Raw genomic sequence first — 22,440 nt, 5'->3', positions numbered from 1 at the left:
TGACAAATTGTTCTCTGTATCATAAATACTGGTAAACCATCATTGTTGAGCACAATGTTTTTAAAGAGATAAATGAACATATAGGTCCTTTTCGAGGACACATATGCATACCAGGCAACAGGTGTGCAATGTCAACGCACGTATATGTTAACAGCAGCTGCGTCAAGAGCTACATCAGTGACTATACTTTGTACAAGTCTACAGGTCCGGTATTTATAAGCGGAGGTACTGCTGTGAAGTGCATGTATAGTTTGCATGCATTTCTACACCTAGCTGCAAGCCTATGTTGAAAATATGTTTCTAAATAGGCAGCTAAGATATGCATCACTCAAAAAGAATAACTACCATGAACGGATCAGGAAGGATGACACAGCCGAAGGCAGGAAGCACGCATGGCCCAAAAGATGCTGGCCGCTGGCAACTGCAAATAAATACATCCAGAGCAACAGCTGTCAGTGGCTGTAGCCATGTCATGAATGACAAGAGAGGAAATCGTCTACTGCTTTAAAAACTATAATTAGATGTAATATAAGTAAATAAAAAACCAATGAGCTAGCCCATGACAAAAGAAATGAACAGGTTTTATGTAATGCACCCATATACATTCTTTGAGAAGAGTCACAATGACTGTTATGACCACACTGAAAGATGAGCTCGCTGAAATACCGCACACCAATATGAATATAAGATGTGCAGGTTTTCATTAATTCCTAACATGGTGCCTTGCACCAATGTCTAGGTATTAAATTGAAAGTTGCAACCAGTTTGCCCTGGTTAATTGAGAAGATAGAATGGAAAAAAGCATGCCTTCAATAGCAAGAAGCTTGATATCTCACAGCACAGCTTAGCATCATAGAAAAATTGCTAGCGCATTTAACAAATCTGCATACAATTAAAAGCTGCACAAATTTGTCGACTGGCAATGCAAGTAAGGGCAAGAGAAACAAAAAAATACCAAAGAACACTCGTGAGTGCGGCGAAGGGAGGTCTGTGGGTCGGATCCCGTGCCTGGGAAGAGTTCCGAGCTCGGAGAATGGCCGGCACCACAGCTGATGGCACGCAACCAAGAATAAATAACAAAGTGAAAATAAGTAACAAAAAAACCATCGACAATGGCGAGACTTGAATGCGGGCCGCAAAAGCGAGGGATATAGCAAAAAGGTAGAAATCCTAAATAAGTGTGCAGTTGCATCTCCGACAGTTCGCAGTGCTCAGAAGGAGAGCAAGCATCAACGCTTGCAGCTGAGGAGACGCAAGATTGATTAACTTTGACATAACACTGCCTAAAATCCTGTTCCATTGGGGAAGCACAGATAAGTTTACAAATGACAAGGCGAGGAATATGCACCAGCCTTTCACATGCGATCACTTTCTCAGAATAATTTAGTATAACGAATATTAAGGCACAAGCAATAATCCGATAAGTACCAACCCTGAGCAAAATAGTGCGGTGTCTGATCGCAGCTGGCCTAACGCGAGCGCTCCGCCACGCGGCACTTCTCGCTCATCGTCTTCTACGCAATGCAAATCCATGCTTTTGCACAGAGTGTCGAAGCCCTAGCAAGCGAAAGAGTGACTCTGTTGTGATATCTGGTGCCATTTTTATTTACCACGGCACGCGAATACTGAACGCACATAAAGAAAATGAGAACACACTTGTCATGCAGAATATAGGCCCTGCTTTTTTGGCGCCGCATTATAGCTGCGGCAACCGCATGCCGACAGCCTCCACTCACATCCCTATATAGCCGCATACAAATAGCGCGTGTGAATACAGATCATTAGCAAAGAAACGCAGAGCGGGACTCACCGGTCATGCGATTCATCCAGGCTTAGTAACACCGCGCAGGAGTCTTCGTTCGCTTTTACAGATGACAAGACGTCGCAACGCTGTCTGTGTTCTTGGCTTACCCGTTGAAACTCGCCAATGTTGACAGGCTGTAATTCTGGTCGTTGGCTTCCAAAACACACTCCTGCTCACCTTCCTATTGAATGAGTTCTTCACACGTGTCCGCCGTACCAGCACCCAAGCAATGCCTCAAAGAGGCAAATAATACAAAACGCGACGCGTCGTTAGCGCTGCAATGGCGCCGACGGCTGCGTTTTCGCGTCGTTGGAAAATTGAAACCGACAAAAGTTTCATTTTAAACCATGAATAATTAAATTATCTCCATAACAAAGACGTTTAATATTTTTAAAATTATTTTTACATTATTTATGAATATTAAAGCGCTTTTAGTTACTTCTTTGGCATATCGTTTGTAGAAGCTGCGATCCTGTGATCCCCTGAAATGACCTGGATGCCCTAGCAGACGACGGAGCAGGCGACGGAGCAGACGACGCTGTTGACAGAATGTAATTTCGTTTGATGCCAGATAAAATCACTAAGTTGCGACAAAAACAGCGGAGAAAAGCGCCGTATCTCGAGCTGGCGAATATCGTGGATAAGTTGAACGCAATTGGCACGATGGAGAGTAGCTGCGATGCATTAATTTGCGCGACACTGGCACGCTCACCGGAGATCATGAAACGTAACAGCTTAATCTGTGACCAGTACAAGCGAAACTACGTCGATACTTGCGTCTCACTTTAGCTAATATGCAACAGCGGCTAGCACTTGCCGCATCCTGATCGCGTGTAGTTTAACAAGCAAGAGCCCACTAGCGCATCAAAGCAGCCGTGTTTTCGAGTTCGCATCGTTACGAGAAATACGAGCTGTTTTGGCACGTACTGGAATTGAAGTTCTCAACCTGTGCGTCACGGACGGCGACGATGGCGTCGCGGACGATCTTAACTAGGACTCGCCGCAACGCAGCCGATAACCCAAGTATATGGGCGTTAAACGTTGTTCGCCAGTACTGCAAACGTGGGCATGCAGTATCGCTCCGTCGCAGCGCCAGTCGCTCGCTGCTCGATTTTCCAGCCTTCCGAGTGAAGGTCGCAAGCTGTTGAGCCAATTGGTGAGCCAACCGGAGTGAGCGAGCCGAGCTTTCGGGAACGACGCCGCCCGCGGGCGCGCCGGGCAATGAACTACGCGCTACCCCCTGGCTGCCCTAGTCGTCGCTAAGCCTAGCCGGTTTCACATCGATGCAGCAGTTGAGTGCAGTTCGAAACCGGCTAGCGCTGAGGTGCTGCTCTCGTCATCGTTTTACTGTGAACCTCGTCTCATAGTAAAACAAAGATATGCTCGGTTTCCGCGACACCTTCAGGAGCGGAGCCAGCTGAGGCCAGGAGAGCCGCGATTGAGGAGCAGCAATTAAAGGCGCCGTGGGAAGACATTTGTTTGCATTTTTGTTATCGCTTCTACCAACGACTCGATATTGGCCAACGATACTCCATCCAACGGCTTAGTATGGACTTGAACAAACATTACTGTCGCATTTTTCTGACGCTGGCGGCCGGTATCCAGCCTGGCATGCCGGCCCCGAGAAGGGCGCCCGTACTTTATCATGGCGCTTAACTGTATGGCTGTAGTGCACATCAAAACCCCCAGACATCCTCCTCTTTGCTCAGATTGTCATAGCACACAGTCACACTGGGACCAGAGCAGTTTAGAGGACCTAGCGCGGGTGCACAGGAGCTAGACAGTGTCAAAGCAGGCGAAACTCTTGAAAGCGCGCGATTGACGTCAGTCCCAAGACTTTATTCTCATTTCGACCGATAATCAAATCGGTTCAAACTTGCCGGCCGCCGCATTTCACCTTCGGCGTCATGCGCTGTTGTCTATATTTAGCGACATTTTCGTGTCACCGTCATGAAATTTTCAGTGAAGGCAATGAACGACGTCGTAAAGTATTTTTTGCTATTTTATGATAAGCAGCACGTCACTGCCGCTAAAAAAAATTTCCGCCAACACTGTATCAGTGTTGGACTTAAGAGCGCTAGCTACGAGAGCTTCAAGTGTTTAGATCGGGGTGCTCAGCAAACGTGGAGAAGACAAAATACGAACATCTGAGGGCGTTTCGTTTCGAAAACATTCCTCTAAGATACAAGCAGCGTCATCTACTTCAAAGATTTTGCACTACTATTGCGATCTGCAGCCACCTTCGCTATATGCGGTATATTTCCTCCTTATATATCAGTTAACGAATTGTATACACGTGTGCATTACAACAAGACGAATTGTTTGACCGCGTCCGGAACCCTCTGCGACAAACGATTAGGCCATATGGCTGTCTGGAAGTACCCGGAATGCACGGTTTGGGGGCGAAAAGGTCGTCGGTGCGAATCCCACACATATTTTGGGCTTCATCTAAATATTTATTTTATCCTCAGGAACATGACAAGTCAAATGACACCACTTCGATCATTATGCTTCAAACGGGCGGCCCCCAAATTTGATGCAAATCGGGGTCCGCGGGGTCCCACTTCGACAGCCGCTGTACTGGCATATGTAAAACGGATCGAAGGTATCTGTGACAACTGAGGCTCTACGCGCCCGCTGTTGCTATGCGATATAGTGGGGTAACTGTCTTGGCCAATTTGACCTTCCCTGCAGACAGACGTGTCCTTGACAAACGTAAGTAGTAAGAGCTGACGCTCTTTAAACTGAAACGCGGAAAAAAGATATCAGGGTTGCTTTGAACATTTATACAGACAACTGCGTGCATGTACATACATGCTGCCTTCGTGCAGCCGGATGATTATGGCGAGTAATTTTCCCTGATTGACGATTAACGATATTCTTTTCCGCGCCGTGCGTAGAAGTGTCCTTGGCCTTTTCTGCGCATGTAGTAGTAGCGGTACATTATGTTACATGGTTTGAACCTGTCACAGAAGCCAAGAGGACACTGACTTTCAGTAGCTGCGCATCGACTTGCGCACACCGATTGGTGTGCAGGCGCTGTCGTGGCTGCAGCTACATGCCGCCACCGCAAGCGCGTGTGAATACGCAGGCACCGTTGGCTTCGTCGCTTGTGCATTACAGCTTTTTGGGATTTCATAGCCGCATTATACTCTTGAGCATGCACTACTTTCGTCACACTGTCATGTGGGAACAGAAGGAAATTAGGTGAGTGCTCGAACAGTGCCTCTCCTCGACCCGCCGCGGTGGCTCAGTGGTTAGGGCGCTCGACTACTGATCCGGAGTTCCCGGGTTCGAACCCGACCGCGGCGGCTGCGTTTTTATGGAGGAAAAACGCTAAGGCGCCCGTGTGCTGTGCGATGTCAGTGCACGTTAAAGATCCCCAGGTGGTCGAAATTATTCCGGAGCCCTCCACTACGGCACCTCTTCTTCCTTTCTTCTTTCACTCCCGCCTTTATCGCTTCCTTTACGGCGCGGTTCAGATGTCCAACGATATATGAGACAGATACGCGCCATTTCCTTTCCCCAAAAACCAATTATTATTATTATTATGCCTCTCCTCTAAGCCAATTCTCGTTCGGTGAGAGAGCCAGGTCGCGGGAAGCGAGTTGAAAACTCGATTCGCCAATGTCAATGAGCACTTCATTTCGCTCGGTGCCCGTCACCAACAGACCAGAGCACCTCGCATCCTCTTCGCGACTCGCCACAGTGAACGCGCTTTGAAGCATCTTTGGTCAATGTGATCCCATCGCTGTCACACGACAGCACGACAGTATTTCTAGAATTCTGCAGTAAAAGAATTACCCTCACCAGGAATCTGTCATACGACACATCCCACGATAGGTATCTATCGCGCGGCACAAACTACGACAGGTATCTGTCGCGCGGCATATCCCACGACACGCTGTTGTGTCGCGCGACAGGCCGCACGACAGGTACTTTTGTCGCGTGAAAAGAGGCGCGCTAGAAGTCTGTCGCGCGACTGAACCCACGACAGGCAACTTTGCTGAGGCACGCAATCTCTGTCGCGCGGCACGACTCCCTCTGTCGCGCGACAGTACCTGCGACAGAAACCTGTCGCGCGACAAATGCTGTGACAGGGACCTTCTTCGCACGACAAAATGCAGGAAAGATGTCTGTCGTGCGGCAGAACCTACTACAAACAACTTTGCCGCGCGAAAGGACCCACGACACGAAGCTTGTCGCACGACACAAGGCACGACAAGACAGCTTGTCTTGCGACACAATATTGTGTCGCGCGACAGATGCGCGACAAAAAATTCTGTCGTGCGTTTTGATCGGGGATCATTACCAGTTGTGTTAAGGAATAGAAGATTGAGTGATTGACATTCTCAGAAGTTATTGACACACCTCCTGAATGACGCAGCCTTGGCCTGGGAGCAAACTACCATTAACTTCGTAAGATCACCTCCTTAAATACGAAATCTGACGACGCCAAAACCGGCTTCTAGGGGGCTAACAAAAACTAACTTGCTCCGGCATGCATGCAGATACGGATAAAGAAGCCCGAACAACGACCTTTTAAGCTTCCATGACGGAACCCAGCATTCCCTCACTATATCGGGGTCCTGAAAGTTTGCACAGCTAGGAAGTCACAACGAGCTGAGCAGCCATTTGCCAACGATCGTTAACGTGCCCAGCTAAAGTTATGGTTATAAGTGCTACTAAACCGACTTTCTGCATTGATACAAAAGAGATCAAGGCTCAAAACACGTTTGTATTCCTTAAATACGTTTTTGTCCGAACGCACGCCACGGTCCGCTGCTCTCCTCAGAGTAGCAGACGACGCGCACGTCCTAAAGCGACCGCAGCGCCGCCGCCGCAGCAGCGGTCGCAGCGTTCCGTGGCCACCCAGGCGCGCCGCGGCTGTTTCCCCAACTGCCCTTATCAAAAAATGTTCCACACCGCACCTGATGTCACTCGGGTTTCTTTCGTTATGCTTCTACCGGTCGTGACTTGAAATGCACATAGTTGTGGCGATAATAATTTCTTGCCTTTGTTACATGTTCCCACTTATCTTGTACACGTGTGCTTCCACAGAGGGTCACTGATCTCTTCCGCACAAAACTGAGAGAATACCATTGCAGGCTGCTTTTGATATCTCAGTCCGATGTGATCGCCATCGCGGAAGAGGAGAAAGGAGCGCAGACTAGCACGTGCTGTTCGATGGTCGGAGCATCGACGACGAAGAAGTTAATTGTAGCCGCTACGGAGGTCGTCCAGGGAGGCGACCGCGGCCACATTTATTGAGGGCTGCCGAGGAGGAGACAGCAGCGGAGCGGCGACGGCGGCGGCAGCGTCCGGTCCTGGCCAAGGTCACGAGCGTTCTCTCTAGCGCGTGCTGGGAACACTTAGTCCTTTTCGGCATCACGCGCACTGCCAGCCGCGAGGGTCGCTACACCACCATTCTTTGCTGTGATGCTCTGAACGCGGAATAATAATAATAATTGGTTTTGGGGGAAAGGAAATGGCGCAGTATCTGTCTCATATATCGTTGGACACCTGAACCGCGCCGTAAGGGAAGGGATAAAGGAGGGAGTGAAAGAAGAAAGAAAGAAGAGGTGCCGTGGTGGAGGGCTCCGGAATAATTTCGACCACCTGGGGATCTTTAACGTGCACTGACATCGCACAGCACATGGGCGCCTTAGTTCTGAACGCGGAAGAAGAGAAAATGTGCCGCGGTCGCCTCCCTGGACGACCCTCGTAGCGGCTACAATTAACTTCGTCGTCGATGCTCCGACCATAGAACAACACGTGCTAGTCTGGGTATTTTTCTCTGAACGCGGAAGAAGAGAAAAATACGCAGACTAGCACGTGCTGTTCTATGGTCGGAGCATCGACGACGAAGAAGTTAATTGAAGCCGCTACGGAGGTCGTCCAGGGAGGCGACCGCAGCCACATTTATTTAGGGCTGCCGAGGAGGAGACAGCAGCGGAGGGGCGGCGGCGGCGGCGGCAGCGTCCGGCCCTGGCCAAGGTCACGAGCGTTCTCTCTAGCGCGTGCTGGGAACACTTTGTCCTTTTCGGCATCACGCGCACTGCCAGCCGCGAGGGTCGCTGCACCGCCATTATTTGCTGTGGTGCTGTGAACGAAGAAGTTGTCACCGTTCCTCTGCGCTGTCCTCTGCGACGACCTCTCGATGGATCTTGAGAAGCGGCCCCGGAGGAGCAGCGCTTGCCCATCTAGCGCGGTAAGGTTCACCACGGGGCGCATGGGGGTACTGGCTTGGATAAACAGGACCCTCGGTTACGACATAAAAGATCTAAACGAGCTGGCGTCCGGCACAGCTTACTGTGAACTCGTCAACCATGCCTTCCCGGGAACCATACGTAAAACGCTGATAAAGTATGGAGACAACTTGAAAAAACACGAAAAAGAACAGCATTTTCGAACGCTGCGCAGGAGCCTCAGTAGAGTGGGCGAAGACGTTGAGCTAAACATAGAAAAGCTGGTCAATGGTGGCTATGAAGAGCACCTCAACTTTGCGAGGTGGATCATGGAATTTTGCGAAAGGAGACGAATTAAGAGCAGCGAAGCGGTGGACGACGTGCAAGAATGCGCAGTGTCATCCTCGGAGGCAAACGGGGGCGCTCCCAAGGAAGCCGCAGCACCATCCTCGGAGGCAAACGTGGACGCGCCCAAGGAAAAGCTTTGGGATGAGAAAGAAAATCAAGATCCAGGGGAGAGTGAGAGCAGCGTTTTCATGAAGAAAGCGACGTTCTTTCGTCAAGAACGAGAGAAAACTCTCAAGTTCATAACAAGACAGCGCAATGCCTATTTCGACTACTTAATGGATATTGGCAAGATTTGCCGAACAGCCAAAAAGCAAGGATTAAAATCGAAGTGGTTGGACCAAATTGAGGAAATTATTGAAGCCAGCTTGAGAGTGCCACTGACGCCGGACAGCGAACTCAGTGGAGAAACGCCGTCAAAGTGAGAAGGGTTTTGCACGCAAACTGCAGTGCAAACTGGGCTTTCTTGTGTACTTTCTGTGGAGTTTGCGCATATTTGTGTGTGTTTCAGTTTGCTTTTGGGACCTTTCCGTTTGTGATTTTGACATTTTGCTTTGTGTGTGGTTTTTGAATTTATGTGTATCATATAGTTTGCTTTTGGGACTTTTGCTTGTGTGATTGACATTTTGCGTTTGTTTTCGTGATTTTGACATTTTGCTTTGTGTGTGTTTTGTGCATTTATGTGTATGGTATAGTTCGCTTTTGGGACTTTTCATTGTGTGACAGTGGCATTTTGCGTTTTGTGACTTTGATATTATGTTTTTTATTAAAGTTCGTGCCTGAACTTTTCCTGCTTCTTCTGTGCTGCTATCTTATTTGCTTCTTTTAGCTACAATGCCAGATGACTTCATTTGCAACCTGCATATAACTTTTCAGTTCGGCCTCCCTCTTGGAGGAAGGAAAACTCTGAGAGGCCCTCGCTATCCGACCTGCACGCCAGACAGTGTGCCGGAAGTCACGCGCGCTCGCAAGGACTACTGGGATTATTTGGCAGCCGGCGCAGCCAATAGTAACGCTGGACGCAGAGACATCGTCTGCTGCATTGTTTTCTGAGCATGCTGCGCTGCGCTCAGACGGTGGCCAAGTACGGAGGGGGTAGCCAGCTTCAAAAAAATGTCACGTAACGGCCTCCGCTAAGTTTTTTCCTGCCGTCATGGTCTCGTTTTTCGCGAGCAAACTCAACTTCAGGGGGCGCTGTGAAATCTGGCAACATGGCATGAGTTTAGGTCCACGCATAGCTCGTCGCTTATGAATGTGTGAGCGTTCCTTACTTGTGTCAAAATTCGCGCTGTTTTGTGGGAGATAATCTTGTTTTTGACGCTGAGCACTTAATTTGGACATTCTTTAAGGCCACCAGAGACTATCAGGCAAAATTTGCGGCGACGGCGTGGCTGTTGATCCTCGCAAAAATCGCGCTAACCGAAGTAAGATTTGACAGAATCTACCGAGGAAAAGTCGAAGTGCTCCTGTGTTGCCGATGTCTGTAACAAGCGTAAACGTGTTGGCACCCTACTTATACCTTACTACAGGCAAGGACTTTGGAGACTACCAATATTTCGGGGGAAAGCAGCGACAGGCTCGCCAAAGGTGACTCCATTCGTCGTGTTTCTTGTGTGTCGCGTTTGCTGCCGCAACCCTTCTCGGTAGCAATCAGCAGCGATCACGTCGAGTCTATTACGGCATGTTGTGTTTAAGAACATGCAGCTATCTGTATGGAGAAAGGGCAGCAAAACAAGTCTGGATGTGAATGTGTGCAACGCGAACGCACAAAGATAAATATCCTTTCGAAGAATTTCGGCGTTGTGCGTGAATAGGGTTATGGTTCATGGGGGTTAAACTTCCCAAACCGACTCAGGCTATGAGAGACGCCGTAGTGAAGGGCTCCGCGAATTTAGACCACCTGGGGCTCTTTAACGTGCACTGACATCGCATAGTACACGGGCCTCTAGAATTTCGCCTGCATCGAAATTCGACCGCCGCGGCCGGGATCGAACCCGCGTCTTTCGGGCCAGCAGCCGAGCGCCATAACCACTCAGCCACCGCGGCGGTCCTTGTGCGTGAATAGAGCGTTCACAGTGCATTTTCGCAGAAGTAGTCCGACAAAATTTGTGTCTAGTTGATCGTGTCGGTTACCTCTCTCAGTGGCGTGAGTTTGCATGCGCTAACGTTAAATCCGAAATGGTAATCCTTCAGAGAACGTTGAGAAAGTGGAGGTGGCGGACGTAAAAGCCTAGATCGTGTACGTAGGGCGCACCGTGACGAAGAAGACGTGATAGGTGATACTTGCCAAAAGTCCGCGTACTGCATAACATTTTTTAACGCGAGAGCGTTAAGGAGCTCGTGTCGTAGGAAAGCCGGTGTCGTAGGCGTCTTTAGCCGTGAGTGAACAATCGCGCACTTCGGTACACGCCTGAACCGCGCCCTAAGGTTAGGCATTTTCCTTCTCTTACGGCGTGGTAGGGGAGGTAATAATAATAATAATAACTGGTTTAGGGGTAAGGAAATGGCGCAGTATGTGTCTCATATATCGTTGGACACCTGAACTGCGCCGTAAGGGAAGAGATAAAGGAGGGAATGAATAAAGAAAGGAAGAAAGAGGTGCAGTAGTGGGGGACTCTGGAATAATTTCGACCACCTGGGGATCTTCAACGTGGACTGACATCGCACAGCACACGGTGTCTAGCGAGAATTTTGAAAAAGGCGTCATTTCTTTTCCTTAAAACCAATTTTCATTTCAATTTCCTTTTCTTGCGGCCCGGTTCGGGTGTACACCGAAATATGTGGGTCAGGCGTCCTTACCTTTCCTTAAAAATTTTTATTTTCATTTCCCTTGTGATATTTATGGAGGCAAAACGCTAAGGCGCCCGTGTGCTGTGCGATGTCAGTGCAGATTAAAGATCTCCAGGTGGTCGCAATTATTCAGCAGCCCTCCACTACGGCACCTCTTTCTTCCTTTCTTCTTTCACTCCCTCCTTTATCCCTTCTCTTACGGCGCGGTTCAGGTGTCCAATGATATATGAGACCGATACTGCGCGATTTCCTTTCCCCAAAAACCAATTACCATTCATTTTCCTTGCCTTACGGCGCGTCTCGGGTGTCCACCAAGATATGTTTCCTTTCCTTAAATTGTCCGGGCCAAGGGTCGCACCGAAGGACGATGGAATTCCGTGGATTCCTTATTATTGCTGCACCACGCCGTGGCGTCCTGCTCTTAACGGCGAAGCTTAAGCGTCCTCCCCAATTTTGTTTGTGTATCCATCACAGCTAGCGGACACCATAAACTCGTTCACGAGCGAGGGCCTCGGGAGCTGTCGCTTATGCGCAGGCATTCTGCTCAGAAGCCCACCAGTAAACAGGTTGTCACATGCTATATACTTCAACGACATACGTCGAAATACACGCGAGAGAAGCTTAGAGAAGCAAAAGTCGATTGATGTCATCATGGGCAATCGGGGGCATAGTACGTTGTTTTAGTTTCTGAAGTTACACGCTCTGATTCTTTCCCGAGGCTGTATTCGCTGATAAATTTATTTTTATGCAATTTCTGCATAAAAATAAAATTATTGAAGACAGCCTCGGGAAAGAATCAGAGCGTGTAAAACGGTTATGCAATTTCAGCACCCGCTGCGGTGGCTCAGTGGTTAGGGCGCTCGACTACTGATCCGAAGTTCCCGGTTTCGGATCCGACCGCGGCGGCAGCGTTTCGATGGAGGCGAAAACGCAAAGGCGCCCGTGTGCTGCGCGATGTCAGTACACGTTAAAGATCCCCAGTGTGGTCAAAATTATTCCGGAGCCCCTCCACTGCGGCACCTCTTTCTTCCCTTCTTCTTTCACTCCCTCTTTTATTCTTTCTTTTACGGCGCGGTTCAGGTGTCTGCCGAGATGTTAGAGATACAGCGCCATTTACTTTCCTAAAAAAAATGTTTTTCAATTTATGCAAATGATAGCGCTCCTTCGTTTACATCTAGAGAAATATTTTAAGCTACACAGTTGAAAAAAAAAACACCATCAGAACAGTGAAAATTAATAATAATAATTGGGTTTTAGGGAAAGGAAATGGCGCAGTCTCTGTCTCATATATCGTTGGACACCTGAACCGCGCCGCGTTTTTTTTTCAACTGTGTAGCTTAAAATATTTCTCAACACTGCTCAGCTCCTTCATGGGAGGGGCCTAGGCACCAAGCTTAAGAGCTCATGCAGAAAAGGCTAGAAGACATCCCAAGGCATGTATGTGAAATATATAGCACACAAACAGTGGTAAGAGCGAAATCGAGTCTGCGGCACACAACGTCTTCTAGAGTAGCTCATATCAAAAGGGCCCCATCACTTCAAGTATTGCTGATACATATTTACCCTGTGCAAATACCCTTCAGCCAAAATTTACATCATACATTTAGTATTCATTCCTTACTCAAATCCTGACAAGCGAAACCTATCTGCACCTTAGCCATGGTTGCTTGAACCATGAGAGATGACAGTGTATCTGTTTCATACAAAAATGGCTAGAAATAGAGCCTATAGACCTCCTGCATGTTTGTAAACAAACGAGGTGGCGCTGCAGTCGCTAGCTGGCTCGTTTTAGGCAAAAGTTCGCGATGTGGCGTTGCGGATAGGTGTTCAGCGCGGGTTTTCAAGGGTTGTAGGCGCATTTCCTGTTTCTGCGAATCACAGCAGTGGTTGATACTTCCAACTTAGTAATTTTTCAAAGTAAACGAGCTCGCGTTGGCCACGTGCGGCGTATTCAGAGGAATAGTTTGCCACTGTGTATTGCATATATGATTAGTAGTAAACATTTAGAAAGCATTCCTGCCGTTGGTTTATACGCTAGGCATTAAATAAAATAAGTTTTGACACTCCGCACTAGCCGGAATGATTTTATTTCGGGACAGTAGTGAGGGGCTGGCGTTACTTCGCCGTAGCAGGCGTGCGCTCACCGTCTGACACACGTGTCGCGCTGTGCGAAAAGTGGGGACAGCGTCGTGTCCCCGATCTCCTCTTTCTCGCTTAGCGCTGTTTTTAGCCGCATGACCACGCACCCCCCAGGCCGACCTCTCCCCTGGTTAAACTGGTAGATTTGGTGAAAATTTTTGATTTCTAGATTATATTCTTTCCTAGCTCTGGAGTATTGTTTCGTGACGAAATATTATAGCAAAATATTGAGTACAAATTTATAAATTACGCTTTTTAGGTGTAAGGTCGTCGAAAATTGTGAGGTAATTTCTTTGATTTCAGTGCCGCATTTCTTTGACCAAAGCGAAAGCGAAGAGGCCATAAACGAGGGAATAAACTCAAAGGTTCGTTTTGTGACATGTCACATTTCCTGCAACTGGCATCACTCACCTTCGTAATTCGCATGAAAATAAAATGATTCCATTTGTCGAAAAACTATTCCTGAGATGTTGAGGAGCGTAATAAATCTCTCGATTTTTTTTCCTACACGTGCAGTTCTGAGTTAGTTATTTTTTGTAAGAAAGGTTTTCATGTAACCATGCATGCATAAGTACTGACCATCTAGAAAAAGAACTAATCGCGTCATCATACAGAACAGGGCTTTGTGTACAAGCTGGAATAAAAAAAAAAACTGCACACTATCTACTCAAATATTTAAGACCTTGGGGTGACTTGACCAGGGTGCTAATTATAATTACCCAGAACTGCACCAGGTATAGCTATAAATAAAAGGAATGACTGAAGCTAGAGTAGGAATTTCATATTTACACCAAGTTTAGTTACATATCGCATGCATAAATAACGAAAACACTTTTCATTGCCGCGTCCCCTCTCAAACTCGCCACGTGTCTGTTAGTAGTACACGTGCGGCTGCTTCTTTCCACACAGCCTTCGCGATCATGTACTACCTCATGAAGCATGACACATGCCTGATGCCATGAAAAAGCATATGGCGTTTAGCACACTCAAGGTACGCTATTCTAAGCACACCAATGCGACCGCGCAAAATTGACACAGCTTACCAGACCTAATTCTTTCTACTCGAATAAAATAATTACGTCGTCCATATCAAGAAACAGTTTAGAGTTAATATTAGATGTAATAAAACGCACCATTAAAACACGCTGTGATATTAAAAAAGAACGCCTTCCTTGGGGGTGAGTGAACCTGCCGGCGCCCCGTGCACTCCGGCTCAAGGTGATAAGTACGCGTGCAGCTACACAAGTCTTTTTTGTTCCCTTGAGCAATTATCAACCTACTATCGTGATGTTACAGTTAATAAACACAGTAACTTGCATGCTATTAAGTGCATTGAGTGGCAGTGCCTATCGACTCCCAGACTTCGCGCTTTACTACCGTGGCCCAATGCCTGTAAGTTAGTTTACGAATGCGGAATTTATGTGCAAGAAACCTATCGAGGCTAATTTAATTTTTTTTATGCTACTACCCGGATCCAGCAGTCACGCAGCTGGTCAATACATGCTGCTTCTGCAGAGCACAGGCTTGAAGCACCGCCGGTAGCTGCGGTAGACAAGGGCAAGCGGAACCTGTTTTGCCTACCATGCGAAAGTCGCTGCTAACATAAGCGCCACCGCATCTTGGTGACGTCGCGGGGTGAAGGAGGTCTATAGTCTTGAGGCGTACAAGACAGGTATCACTTCAAGGGTGCTGTACTAGTGGCATTGTCTGTTTCTCATGTAAGCGCTGTGGGGGCACAGAGATGGTTTAGAGATCATGTGCCCAGCGAAGCCACAAAATTTCTTAGGAAGCGCATGACTTGAACGGCAGGGAGGTGACGCAGCTCGCCTTAACATATAAAAGAGGCCAATTCGCCTTGTGCAGTTACGATTACTTTTGCTGTATCAGTGTGCATTTTGAGACTACTGCTTTCCAGGCATTGAAAGACGATTGATGAAATGGCACAATTCATGTCAGTTCCTACGTAAGGTAAGGTGCTGGGCATTCCTAGTTGACATTCGCATTCACACAGATGGTTCATAATGTAATAAAACGTCACTCACCATCCTGCTACTTGTTATAGTGTGCATCCACAACGGCAAATACTACACAAATTTGTCCTAATGTACAAAAGTTTTTAATTAGGGTCATACTTCGCATAAGAGTTAAATCGGTACAGTATAGAGTGAAACAGAACCAGAATGAATGCGTGTTTATTGGTTAAACATTTTCTGGAACCTAATGTCAATCACGCAAGTTGTATAGGTAGGCTTTGGTTTGGTTTCATAACTGAAGAATGACCTATGCTGTCAAAAAGGCTTCATGCGGCTTGATGAAAGCCCATATCGCTTTATTGCCACCCACGTTTCATTTCTCCTTTGCATATTTAGCTTACTGTTTTAAAATCCAGTTGCTCTGTGTACTCTGTAGCTGTAATTCATTCACTTGAGGTTTCATTGTGCATAGATGTTCACCATCGTTGTATGAATACTGCTGGTGCAGATTGGTATGCATTTTCTGCAATGGGCATTAATAAGGGTGACATCGTTTGAAAGTGGATCTGTGTGATTGCTGCGAAGTAGTGGATGGAACGGCTGAGATAGGTGAGTGCCAGAAGACGGCAGTTCATTTTTCAACAATAAAAGCCGGTTCGCACTTACCGTAAACGATAGTGTAATTTCCTTGTCAACTCTGGTGTAGCGCGAATGACATCATTGATACTTAATGGTACTGTTCCCTCCCTGCTGAAAACTGGAAAACGGTGATGATGTAATTGGCACAGCTGTTTGAAGTGAAAACATGTGTGTCATTCTTCGGTCGTTTATAATAAAAATATTCCATGCATAGTGTCTACGTGGGTATGCTAACTCATGGAAAAACAACAAAATTCCTTCTCAGCGCAAGCTCATTATAATGATGCTCTGGTTGAGGCAGAAGAACGCTTCTGTAAAAAATGAAAATTGAAAAATAATATGGACGTCTACGTAGACTCGAAGTGAAGGCATAATGCATGAAGCGCAGCTCCAGTGGTAGCGCAAAGACTATGTTTGTACTCTGCTGCCAATAGCTACGTTAATGACCTTGTCTGCGTGTGTGATCAAATTTTGCATTTGATGTAAGCTTCACTGTAGAGCAAGTCATAACACATGCTTGTGAGTTATGCCGCATGAATAATAATAATAATAATAATTGGTTTTTGAGGAGAGGATATGGCGCAGTATCTGTCTCATATATCGTTGTCAACTGAACCGCGCCGCAAGGGAAGGGATGAGGGACGGAGTGCAAGAAGGAAGCGGTGCCATAATAGAGGGCTCTGGAATAATTTCGACCACCTGGGGATCTTTAACATGCACTGATATCGCACAGCACACGGGCGCATTGGCATTTTTCCTCCATAAAAAACACAGCCGCGGCGGTCGGGTTCGAACCCGGGAACTCCGGATCAGTAGTCGAGCACCCTAACCACTGAGCCACCGCGGCAGGTATGCCGCATGGTTGTGATATTAGCGGAAAAAAAAAGATGCCGCTTGGCTCCGATACCTTTTTTTCCCTGATCATACCACGTTGTTATTCTGCGCAACTCGACCATTGCCGCGTGTGCTGCTGTTGCCTGTTAAGGTTTAGGAAGGAGTGTAGTAAAAAGTGAGACTACAACAGTGCAAAAAATAATATGAAGAGAAGTATGTCGCATGCAGGTATATCATTATGTGCTATAGTTAGTCCCTATAAAGGGGACACTGAAACATCAGTGCCTTGTTATGACAAAGTGCAAATCTACTGAAAGTAACTCCTGGCAGCCTTCTTGTCTAAGTTAGTGCTGAGCCTGAGTGGCTTATTATTGAGTTCTTCGTAGATTTTAACAGCAAGTGTGGCTGGGTATGAATGTTAAAGCTCCTCTGCATGTGGATGATTCATGTGGAAGCAACTCAAATCTAGAAGGAGCTCCTTCATGCCAACGTCGCGCGCCCTTCGCGGACCTTGTTTAAAATAAAGGCACTTCTGCAACGGTTGGCGTGTCGGCCGGTCATCGCTTCCTCGCAGTCCACGCAATATGCGTAATACGGGGGTCACATTCCGAAGAGCGGCGCCGAATACGCGAACGATCGTGCAACTCGCAGTAACACTCGCAGTCGAATATTGAGCCCGGTGAGAAAAGATAGCTTCGAAATGACGTTGAATGCTTTGTCAAAGTCGTCTTCAAAACACGAAGCAACTGTTAGCGAACGGCTGGCTATATGCGTACACTATCAAGCGTGCAAAATTTTCGAAAGACCGCAGCTCTGGCTGCGCCGCCTGTCGACGCTCTTGCGAAGACGCGACGGGGCTTCTCCCGCTAGTTCGCTGCTTGCCACTGCCTTGTTGCTGCTGTTCGCTGACCATTTGCTTATGCGCCTCTCTCAGAGACCCTACATACATGAATGTGCCGCTAAACGGAGGCTTTACGGATTGAATTCATAATCGGGCAAGCATGCTATTAATCTCAGAGGCAAGTTTAGCTTTAGAAATTATGAATTTTTGAAGCGAAAAGTTTCACTACGCTAGTCATAACCGCGCATCGCGCGAGCCGGCGTATGTCGGAGCACGAGTGACGTCACGCACGGCGCAGGTGGCCGCCGCCGACTCCGTCGCCTTTTCTCTCTCTCTCGCTCCCTAGTCACACTGAGCCACAGGTGTTCCGCCACTGCGCAGCGCCGCGCCTTTCGTCAAAATGCAACGGTCAGTTTCCAGTTTTCTTGTTCTTCTTTCCCTCCCTCCTTTATCCCTTCCTTTACGGCGCGGTTCGGGTGTCCACCGAGGTATGTGAGACTGTTACTGTCTCATTTCCTTTCCTCAAAAACCAAACAAAACAAGTGAGCCGACGGCGTTCTTAGAATTAATTTGCGTTGACAACTTTGCAAAGGCTGTTCATTTTCACCAAAGTAAAGGCGCACAACCGGCTCCTTGGGTCAGTGGAGACCTCAATCTCGCTTTTATGTACATGGCGTTGGTGTCATGAGCCTGATTTGATTGCGTTCCGCGCACTGGATAGGCAGCGCGCCCTTCCCGCCACAGTGGGAGGTCGCATGCAGTTAACGGTTGTTCGCAACAGATTGAAAACCAAATGAACGCTACGGCCCAGCTATTGCTGCAGGACCGCATGTCAGCCACAACGCTGTCAGCGCTCATTCATTCATTCATTCCACATCTCTCTCTCACCACGAATCAAAGCACGAATCAGTCGCCCACATATCCAGGGAAGCAGTTATGCGCCGTTCCTTTGCTCAAAGCCATCGCCGTCTAGAACATTGTCAACGCCAACGCCAATGGACACAGTGAACGCAGAAATGTTTCGTTTTGTATATCCTGGATCAGCTGAGGTAATCCACATTAATTTTTTCATTCCTGCGCAATTCGGGCGCGCTGTCTCGTTTATTACGCGACTCGCAACCGACCCATGATTAAATATCACGAAAAAAAGTAACTCTTCTGGTGACGTGATCAATTTGAGCGTATCCCGTGCCCTGTTTAATTTTACGCATGTACTGCGTTATGCTGTTAAGCATTGTTCAGATCTCCTAACCGTGCACTGATATAGCAAGCTTCATTGGTTGCTATGGGTGACCTCTGTCCTCTACTGTGTCATGGCATGTGCTTCTGGCTCAATCCTGTACGCTGTATTACATTATCTACATTATCTTTACAACATGCCGATGTCCTTGCGATTTTACTGACATAGGCATCACTACGACACCTGTGCGCGATTCTGCGAACGGTACCTGACGCTGCTCCGCAACTCAAAAGGTAATGTGAAGCATGAAACTACATAGGGTACCTATTTGCTTGCAATACTTTTGGTTGCAGTGGACTGATATATAGAGATTTTGGTTCGGCTTGGTTTTATGAGGGTTTAACGTCGCAAACCAACTCAGGCTATGAGGGGCGCCGTATTGAAGGGCTCCGGAAATTTCAACCAAGCGGGGTTCTTTAACGTGCACTGACGTCGCACAGCACACGGGCTTCTAGAATTTATCCTCCATCGAAATTCGACCGCCGCAGCCGGGATCGAACCCGCGTCTTCCGGGTCAGCAGCCGAGCGCCATGGCCACTGAGCCACCGCGGCGGCTCATATAGTATAGTGATTTTGTTTTGTTTTTGTTTTTCTTCTCTGTTACTTGTTGAATATTTTAAGTGAAGGAAAAGCTGTCTAAATATATGTGAGGTTAACATCCTGAAACTGCACATGGACTGTGAAGGATGGCGTAGCGGAGCAACACGGATTAAGATGGATCATCCGAAGTTCTTTAAAATGCACTGACATTGCACACTGTGAGAATGCTTCTCCATTTCGTTTCCGTCAAAATGACGTGGCCGCGATCAGCATCCGGTCCTAGGGCTTCGTGCTCAGTAGCTACGCGTGACCGGTCGCCTGTTGCGCCATGGCCAGAACTTTTTGAGCGGGCGCACAGTGCATGTTCGCGTTTCAGGGCCTCTCTTCGCGTCTCGCCATGTTGAAATGGGCATGCCGCAGTGCTCTGATTCGTCACTCCTTCTGTTTAATGTGGCGATGTCAATTGCGAAATGCCCATACCGCCAAGCCACTAAGGTGGGTAATTTTTGCAGGTTGTTAGCCCCCCCAGAAAAGATATCAGAAACTAAATGTACAATGAAAACGAGCGAGATCTCAAGCTAGCATATTGCTAATTTTGTTCAATTTTTATTAATTACTAGCATTTTGCTTTGGTTTGCAGCTAAGGAATCCCGAGTGACGAAGGCTACAGCATACATTCCTCCGAAAATATTACGTGCAGTGCAGTAGTTGCGACTTCGAGAAGTTACAGTTGAAAACCGGATATTTTAAAAGTTATGTCTGATTACCAAGATTTTTTTTGTCTTACTGCTAATGCGAGCAATCAAATGAAAACAAACGTTATAGCTGTTTCGCTAAGTGCTCTTACATATTACGTTTAGCACCGGCACCATGTGGTAGTGTTTCCTTAAAACGAGCACATCGGTGGTGGATCCGTAAATGCAGCCTAGAAGTCGATCATTTTTTCCGCAACCCCTGTTTTGCTGTCTGCTCATGCGCCAGTAACTGACCAGGTTACGATGGTGCCACAGAATATAATTTCATCGAGCATCGCACCGTTTTGACAAAACTCTTCGGTAACTGCGCCGAAAGGTTAGGTTTCTGCACTCGTGTGGTAATTTACAGGCAAGACATTCCATCCGTGGCGCACGGTTGCCCTTGCGCACACGCGTATTGGCCTCGCCATACTGCGGCGGCGCCGAAGGTGCGCCCACTGTGGCTGAGCGTCGATCTACCTCTACCTCTTTTTCTACAGCTGTAAAAATATGCTTCACTGGGAAACACGAAGATGAACTCTCAGTGGGGTGGACGGGGGGGGGGCTCAAGCATGAGCAAAATGAAGCTTGATGACGCGGTTTTTGAGCTGAGTTTATAAGCTGCTCACATGCGATATCCATTCAAGGCAGGCGGAACCTCTGGCAGCTAGGCAGCTAGAGAGAGATATAGGCTAAGCCACCGCGACTAGGCTGTGTTCTCTTACACTGAACTTTGTAAACGACATATAGCGAAGCTGTCCGTGGCACCAGACGAGAATAGGATGTTTCCCACGCTCACGTGCCAGCTGCCGCACGTGAACGGGGGGTTCACGCAGCGCAGGAAAACATTGAAGCAGTCAATTCGTCCGTCATCCGTGACGAAAGTTCGCGCTACACAGCCTGCCACGTAGTAAATGTTTTTCAGAGACGAAAGACATTGCCCTTGGTAACAAATGTGCGGTCCCGTTCGATGAACTGCTCCACGAAGTGGCAGTCACATAGAACGCCGTAGTGCTAACGGAGAGCAAGCTCTCACTTCATAAGCAAGTATGGATTTCGCTGCACAAAAGCAAGGAAAGTTGGCCTTACCGATTTGAATCTGACATCATAGGGGTTTGCTTTCGTTTTTTCCACAGAGCACCATGGTCCTCCCGCACTGCGCTTCACGAGAGCTGACATGAACAGACGAAAATAAAGACCTTTCATTGTCAAGCAGTCAGCATCCGCTGCCGTGGCTATATCCGATACCCAACGCAAGTGTCAACGTTGCGAGCGCAAACTGAGATCAGTGAAGGGTGATGCAATCGCGACGAGTAGAATACCAGCGCCGAGCTGCAAACAGCAGCGTCATTTCGTCGTCATGAGGCGGAGGTGCGCGCAACTACGCTTTGCGGCTTGCCGCTCGGCATACACGTATTCAGCCTGCTTGCTCATCTAGCCACCGCCCACTACACCGTCAGACGACGCTCGGCATCATGGGAGAGTGCAGATCGTGCAAATTTCACGTCAAACCATCACCCCTGCACTATACTCGTTTACACAAGCTTGCGTAAAGCGTAGAGAAATAGCCCAATGATTGCCGGAAGTCACGTTCGCTCACATAAGCGGGATGCGCTCGCTGCTCCGTCGTCTGCTGTGACGAGCATGGCAGAGGGCACGACTTCACCGCTTTCGACCTCGCCTGCTCACCTCCGGTGTTTGCGGCACTGTATTTTACAATACAACAGCGCGACGCCTTGTCAAGTGCGGCCACTACCGCGCACGTACCTGTCCACTGACGTCCTGGCCGCCTGCATGTGCGCGTTCGCAGTGGCACCGCCAAGTGTAGTACAACGATTCCGAAAGATCATAGTGACGAACTCGCCGAGAAGCACACAGAGGCTCAGGAAATTTCAGACAAGCCGCACGCTGGGCTTCAGGTCTTTGATAATAGCATTTGTGAAAATCCTCACGGGGCTTCTATATCCGGGACATTCATTAGGTAGTATTCGTAGTTTAGTGGAATGTAAAAGCACTTGGGGCATTGAGATAAACTGATCACGCTGCTCGAATCGAAACATAAGTTGTAGAGCGCTGCCATTAGCTGGTTCCTCGGCTCATAGGTGGCGCCGCTACCCTCTAGCTTCCAGGTGGCTTGGTCTGGCTGGATTTTGGTGCCGGAAAACTGGTAGAATAAGAAACTGGCAGGCCTCATGGTTCCTTGCTTTCCGAGCGCGGTACGTAATGATACCTCGGCTGCAGCAACTGCTTCACTCTGCTGTTGATATCAGCAGGATCAGTGAAGCGGGTCTGATCGTTACTTCATACTTTGATATCAATTTAATATGCCAGGCGTTTCGATGGAAGCGAACCAAATTTGTTTTAAATAGGCTT

Source organism: Amblyomma americanum, chromosome 1, assembly GCF_052857255.1.
Source record: "Amblyomma americanum isolate KBUSLIRL-KWMA chromosome 1, ASM5285725v1, whole genome shotgun sequence".
Classification (NCBI taxonomy): domain Eukaryota; kingdom Metazoa; phylum Arthropoda; class Arachnida; order Ixodida; family Ixodidae; genus Amblyomma; species Amblyomma americanum.
Note: the sequence above shows the minus strand (reverse complement) of the source record.